Consider the following 7,687-nt stretch of genomic DNA (forward strand, 5'->3'; position numbering starts at 1 on the left):
AAGGCAGGTATGGATGGAGCCGAGGAGGAAGAAGGAAGGCATACCGGGACCTACAGAGATGGCTCAGTGGTTAAGAGCACTTGCTGCTCTCCCAGAGGACCTGAGTTTAACTCCCAGCATCCATATTAGGTACCTAACTCCATAAGGATCCCACACCTTTGGACTTTTGGGGTTCATGCACTCACATCGCGAACACAGGATTAGGGTTAAAAATAAGCCAGTGGTGGCCCACGCCTTTAATCCCTGCACTTTGGAGACAGAGGCCAGGGCTACATAGAGAAACCCCGTCTCAGAAAACCAATAGCGGGTTGGAGAGATGGCTCAGTGGTTAAGAGCCCCGACTGCTCTTCCAGAGGTCCTGAGTTCAATTCCTAGCAACCACATGGTGGCTCACAACCATCTGTAAAGAGATCTGATGCCCTCTTCTGCTCTATATGAAGACAACTACAGTGTACTTATATATAATAAATGAATGAAAAAAAAAAAGAAAACCAATAGCTAACTAACTAATTAACTAACTAACCAACTAACTGACAACCAGTTAAATATAAATTCAAGGGACTGGGGATTTAGCTCAGTGGTAGAGCGCTTACCTAGGAAGCGCAAGGCCCTGGGTTCGGTCCCCAGCTCCGAAAAAAAGAACAAAATATATATATATATATATATATATATATATATATATATATATATAAATTCAATAAAAACTTTAAAGACAACAACAGCAAAACAGAACGGAACATGAGTATGAGAATACCTATAGTCTGCTCTAAGGAATATAATCCTCTTGGAAGGGTGCCCCAGAGCACTGTGGGAGCCCAGGAGGGTTCCAATCCTGGGCTTCATGTTGTGGGGGAAGTGAGCAAATCCAGGGCATAGAGGATGAAGAGAGGCACAGGATTGAGGTTGGTGGGTTTTTGGCAGAGAGAGGGAGATGACATACAACGATGTCATACTCAATCCTTGACCCAAAATGGCTCCTAGCCCCAGAGCAGGGACCAGACTCAAATAGGGCCCACGTGAGCCACATGCTGGCTTGAGTTGGGCGCCCACTTCCCAGAAGAGGAGAGCAGTTTGGATGGGCATTTGGGTGTGAAGTGTTCTGTATGCTGCCTCTGGGTACAGCTAATGGAGTTTGTTCTCTTCTGAGTGCTTTCGCAGGAAGATGTCAAGGGCCTTGAAGACAGGCAGGGGAGGGTCTCTCTCTCTCTCTCTCTCTCTCTCTCTCTCTCTCTCTCTCAAGATTTATTTATTTATTTATTTATTTATTTATTTATTTATTTATTTATTTATTTATTATGTAGAAGTACACTGTAGCTGTCTTCAGACACCAGAAAGAGGGCATCAGATCTCATTACAGATAGTTTACTGGGGTTTGAACTCAGGACCTCTGGAAGAGCAATCAGTGCTCTTAACCACTGAGCCATCTCTCCAGCCCCCTCCCCCCACTCTCCTCTCTTTTCTCTCCTCTCTCTTCTCTCTCTCTCTCTTCCTTCTCCAAGTGAGCAAGCTCTGTCCTACAGTCTGGAAATCACACTTTGAAACTTGCAATAAAGGGCGCTTTGAATATGAGCTATGTTTCCTGGGGCGAGTTGCTTTCTCTCTCTGGGCCTCAACTTCATCTAAAATATGGGGATTATAGATCTCCACTACAAATCCTCCTGCCTGAACTTTCCTGAGGCTCTTTCTGGGCTACCCCCTCAGCCCCGGCTTTCTTTTACCTTCCTTGCTTAGTAAGGACCACCCAACCCAATCTACAACCACCAGGGGGCAGTCGGGGACCCCCGTAGTTGGACTCGGCCACTGGCGTGGGGTGAAGGGAAGTTTGCATTCGGAGGTGGAGGAAGGCTGGCACTGTCTACAGAGCTCCAGCTGAGAGTCGCTCTTCTGCCCTCCATCCTGGCCTCTAGAGCCCCCCCCCACCCAGTGCGACATTATGTCAACACAGCCCTACGGTTGCTTCTGGCCTGGACAATATTTGCCTTGGGGATCTGGGTCGGTCGCTATGGAGACCGGCACCCCCCAGGACCGGAAGAGGCTGAGGAGAGCCAACTGCATCTGCTTGATCTCCCTCTGATTTTGTCTTTGGGGCAGTGGATACAGTCTTTTCATTCTGGAGTCTGTCTCTCCCTGCCTCTCTCTCTAGGTACTGTCATTAAGTCAGGTATCCTATTGCTGTCTTGCCTAGTCCCCATTTCCCCAGGTTTCCTGTCTCTTTGAAACTCACTCAAACCATCAATTTTTTTTCTTGAGGCTGGGTCTGGTAAAGGCCAGGCTGTCTTCAAACTCTCTGTGTAGCCAAAGATGACCTTGAACTTCTGACCTCCTGGTGTTGGGATTACAGGCGTGCACACCACATCTGGTTTACGGGGTGACGGAAGAGCACCCCAGAGCGTCGTCCATGCTAGGCAAGCTTGCGCTACCCACTGAGCCACATCCCAGAGCTCTGTCTATATTATTGTTTGTCTCTCTAGGCCCCTTCTAGCTCCCTTCCATCTTTCCCTGGCTGAGATTCCTTCCGTGGATCCCATGTGTGCTGTGTGTGCAGGCTACCTCCCCCTTCTTTGACTCCCAGAATCTCTCTGTGAGCCTACTTTTCTGGCTCCAATTTCCTCTCTTGGAGGCTTTGTCTCTCTGTTCCCTCAGGTTAGGGGTCGTGTTTCCCTGAGGCCGTCTCTGTGCATCTTATTACTAGCTCTGTTTGTCACTAGGTCTCTATCGTTCAGCCTTGGTGTTCTCTCTCTCTCTCTCTCTCTCTCTCTCTCTCTCTCTCTCTCTCTCTCTCCCTCCCTCCCCTCTCTGGCCCCAGGCCCCATGGGGCATCTCCTCTCCCCATCTCTCTCTGCCTCATTTCTTCTGTACCATCTGCCAGCGCCCCAGGCTCTTGCCTGAACCCTCTAGCTTTGCTTGGCTGGGCAGCCCCATGGGAGGAGACACAGTTTTTTCCAGCTCTCCTTTTCTATGACTTCCAAAGTTGGGACATTGTCTGGTTACTGCGCTGGGCCAGAGGGCAGAAGATAAGAACCAGGGAAGCTAGGACCAGGAACAATGGAGAGAAGCAGACAACCAGAGACAAGCCAGGAAAGGAGAGAGGGAAAGAGGGAGGTTAGAAGACGAGACTAGGTCTGGGGTGGAGCTCAGTAGTAGAGAGCTTGCTAGCATTCATGGGACCCTGGGCTTCATTCCCAGGATGCAAAATTAAATGAAGCAAATTTAAAAACAGACAATGAGTTGTGTGTGATAGCTCATGTCTGTAATCTTGTACTTGTACTGGGGGGGCTGAGGAATGAGGTGGTTTTGAGGTCAGTTTGGGCTAGATGTGTGTTGGGGGAGAAGGCAAGAGTTGAAGCTTATCTGGAGAGTCCTTGCTTGGAATCTGCCAGTGAGGGGCTGGGGGCGTGGCTCAGTGGTAGAGCCCCCACCTAGAATCCCCCAGTCAGGGGCTGGGCACATGGCTCAGTGGTAGAGCCCCAGTCTGGAATTCCCCCAGTGAGGGGCTGGGGTAGCTGTGCACTGTTAAGAGTGCTTGCCTACCATGCACAAGAACCAGGGTTCCCATTCCAGCACCAAAATAGTATTGACAGCAACAGTAATAGTAGCAATAAATACAATAAGACAAGGGAAAAGAGACTGGCCCAAAAGAAGAGGGAGGCTGATAGAAAGAGAGAGAGAGAGAGAGAGAGAGAGAGAGAGAGAGAGAGAGAGAGAGAGAGAGACGCTGAACAAGACAGAAGGGAAGGAAAAGTACCTAAGACAGAAACACTGAGTGTGGGGTTAGAGAAAAGGAGGAAAGGAGAGATTTGGTGGTTTTGTTTGCTTGGTCCTCCTGATAGGTTCTCACTATGTCTCCCTCCCTGACTTGTAACCTGCTGTGCAATCCAGGCTGGCCTCGAACTCACGGGGCTCCACTAGCCTCTGCCTCCGAGTGCTGGGATTAACACTCTGCCATGCTCGGCTAGACAGGAGAGATTTGGAGGTTTGGAGGAGAGGGGGGAAAGAAGAGAGAGGGAGGAGAGAGAGCGCGAGAGCACTTAAGTCGAGAGGAGTGGGGAGACTCCACAGAGAGAAGATAGGCTGGCGGCTGGGGAGAGACAGGCTATATTTAGAGACCGGATGAGCCAAGTATTCTGGAAAAGCAGCCAGAGTGCTGTCAGGGGCTGAGTCTCCCGGGGTGGGTGAAGGGTGGGCTGCAGCATGGTGCAGCCTGGGAGTAGCTTAGTAGCCAGGGAGGCTCCAGGCTACTTCTTCAATGCCGTTCTCCAGAGACTGCCAAGGACCCTAGACAGAGGCCAGGAGCCAGTCAGGGACCTAGACTGTGACCTCTCTTCTTCTGTCTTCTTGTCTGTCCTACATGCCTGCCCTGTGTTCACCTAGAGTGGACCACGACAGGGAGGGGGCAAGGGTGCCTCTTTTAAACTTGAATATACATGTATATGTATGTATGCGTGTGTGCCTATGTGCTGCTGTGTATGAGTGGAGCGTCGTTGGCGGGCACCCTTACTCACGGAGCCACCTGGCAGGCCCCCTTCGAAGCTTCCGATTAGCATATATGAATTATACACACTGCGGTTCCCGGAGACATCTTCGCAGATGCGTGTGTACATATATGCATGTTCACACTATGTATCTGGATCGTACCCACCGCCTCTTGCTCCCCGCCATTCTGTTCTTTCTTGGCGCATTCTCTCTTTGCTTGCATGTTGCTGCGGGTTTCTTTCCTGTGATTCAGTGAGTTTCCTTTGTGTTACTTACAAGATCATGGGTGAGGGCTGATGGGCAGGAGCCTGGGCGTCACCACAGAAGAAAAGGGCTCTCCTGCCCTGGAAACCTTCAACTGCCTATAGAATTCAAGGAGGGGACAGGGCTTTGTATCCCCTTCCCCGCCTCCCATCGGTCAGGCTCACCCTCTCTCACCTCTATCTTCCTCCCTTCCCCCTTTCTCCCCTCCTTCTTCCCTTCCTTCCCCTTCCCTTCTTCCATCCTTTCTCTCTTCACCTCTCTCTAAAACTGCTTCACTATGGAGCCCAGGATAGCCCCAATCTCAGGATCTTCCCACCTTAACCTTCCCCAGTGTTGGGGTGACAGGCCTGAGTCTGCACTCACTCTTCCCTTTCTGTCCTCCATCTTTCCTCCTCTTCCTTCCCTTCCCCTCCTCCCCTCCTCCTTCTCCCTCTTCCTCCTCTTCTTCCTCCTCTCTCTCTCTCTCTCTCTCTCTCTCTCTCTCTCTCTCTCTCTCTCTCTGTGATTTGTTTTGTTTTTCCAGACAAGGCTTCTGTGTAGCCCTGGCTGTTCTGGAATCCTCTCTGTAGACCAGGCTAGCCTCAGACTCACAGAGATCCACCTGCCTCTGCCTCTTGAGTGCTGGGATCCAAGGCGTGTGCTACCATTGCCTGGCTTCTCTCCCCTTCTTATTCCTCTGGATCTCCAGTCCTTTTCCTACCCTCTTAGCACCCCCGTCCCATCCCCTTTCTCCCTCTCCAGTCCAGTGACCTTCATGCCCTCCTGAAGCCTGCAGAATCCAGCCGCAGCCATCCATGAGGTGCTGCTCTTCCATCTCAGCTCCACTTCAGGCACAGATACTTTCCCAGGATCCACAGGGCGCCAGGAATGTGGAGCAGAGAGCAGAGAGGTCCCCAGGGGCCAGGCGGTAAGGACCCTCACCCCGCCTCCCCCATTCTCTCTGCTCCCTGCTTCTGGTGTGGACCTCAGGCGACTCCCTGCCCTTCCTGGGCCTCTGGGCCTCAGCTTGTCCTCTGCAAAATGGGCAGGCTCGCCTCTGGCCTACTTATCACACAGGTCCCACGGGAGCAAGCAAACAGCCTGTGCTGGCAATGTGTATTGAGCAGGAGACACTGGGTTCTCAGACTGGGCTCCAAATTTCCCCATCCTACATTCCACGGACAGATGTTCCCTATAGCTAGGGTGAAGGAAGATCCCGGAAGGAGAGGTTATGAAAATGTGGGCGATGCAAAGGTTCCTGTAACAACGGGACCATTTCAAGACTGAATGTTAATGTGTGACAGTGGGATTTGCAGTGTGGACAGGTGACTGTGTGACTGGCTGTGGGGTGGGGAAGGGTCACACAGGAAACACATAAGCTGGGAGTGGTGACCCCCAGGTATAAGCTAAGCTTTTGGGAAGTGAGGCAGGAAGAATCCTCCCAGTGAGAAGCTGACAACATGGTTCATTGGTAGAGCCCCTGCCTAGGATTCCCCAGTGAGGGGCTGGGAGAATGGTGCACCTTTAGAGTGCTTGCCTACCATGTGCAAGAACCAGGGTTCTGTTCCAGCACCAAAATAGGGTGATGAGTTCAAGGCTAGCCTGGGCCAAATGGAGATATTAACCGACCAGGTAGTTCAGTGGTTAAAGGTGTCTGCCGTCAATCCTGAAGACCTAAATTCCATCCCTGGAATCTATGTAGAATGTGGTTTGTGAGTGTAGACAGAACATAGTATGGTTGTCTGCCCAGACAGAGCTGGATGTGACAATGAGAGAGCATACATTTTGATGCCTTCTGAGGAGTTTATGTTGTTAGACATGCTATAGACTCTGGGAGACTGCGATGTATGTCACAAGGAACAGTGTTTTCGGATGTGGCTGCCTGACACCGTGTGTGTGTTTCAGCTTGGGCTGTGAGAGGAATGAATGGTCGTCTGTATTGCCTCACAGTCAGGCACATTTATGTCCTGGATACTCACTGAAGCCCTGCTCCGTATGTCCAGTCCTCCTGAGGGACACAGACCGGTTGCGGCTATCGAGTGTGGGTGTGTGCACCACTGACAGTGCTGCCAAATGTGGAGCTAGATGTGGTCACCTCATGTGCCTGTGCAATTGAAATCTGAAGCTTAGCACTGAGAAAGCCGAGGCAGAAGGATCCAAGCTTGGAGCCTACCTCGGTTATAGAGTGTGACTCTGTGTTGTTAAAAAACAAAACAAAACCAAAAACAAAAACAAACAAACAAACAAACAAAAAAAAACCCACAGAGGAAATAGGGCTGGAGAAATGGCAGTTAAGAGCACTTCAGGAGCTGGAGAGATGGCTCAGCGGTTAAGAGCACTGACTGCTCTTCCAGAGGTCCTGAGTTCAAATCCCAGCAACCACATGGTGGCTCACAGCCATCTGTAATGAGATCTGATGCCCTCTTCTGGTATGTATGAAGATACCTATAGTATACTCATATAAATAAAATAAATAAAATCTTTAAAAAAAAGAATTAAATTCTAAAAAAAAAAAAAAAAAAGAGCACTTCAGGAGGACCCAGGATTCAGTTCTCAGCACCCATGGGGAAGCTCACAACCATGGGTACCTCCAGTTCCATGGGATCCAGTGCCCTCTACTGGCCTCCTCAGGTACTGCATGAATGTGTGCACAGGCCTCCATGCATGCAAAAAACCACTCACACACGTACAATTAAAACAAAGAAAGGCAAGTCAGAGATTGGGGCAACGGTTCACTTGGTAAAGTGCTTGTTATGCAGCTAGTTAAGCCGAGTAGTGTGCACTTGTAATCCCAGTGCTGGGGAGGCAGATCTCTGCATTCAAGGGCAGTCAGGACAGACAGAGTACACAGAAAACTCTTGTCTTGAAAGACCAAACCAAAGAAGTAGACGGCACTCAAGAATCACATGAGAAGTTGTCCTCCGGTCCTTACATGCACGCACACACGTACATGTACACACATGTACATACA

The sequence above is a fragment of the Rattus rattus genome, chromosome 2 (genome assembly GCF_011064425.1).
Source record: "Rattus rattus isolate New Zealand chromosome 2, Rrattus_CSIRO_v1, whole genome shotgun sequence".
In the NCBI taxonomy this organism is placed as follows: Eukaryota; Metazoa; Chordata; class Mammalia; order Rodentia; family Muridae; genus Rattus; species Rattus rattus.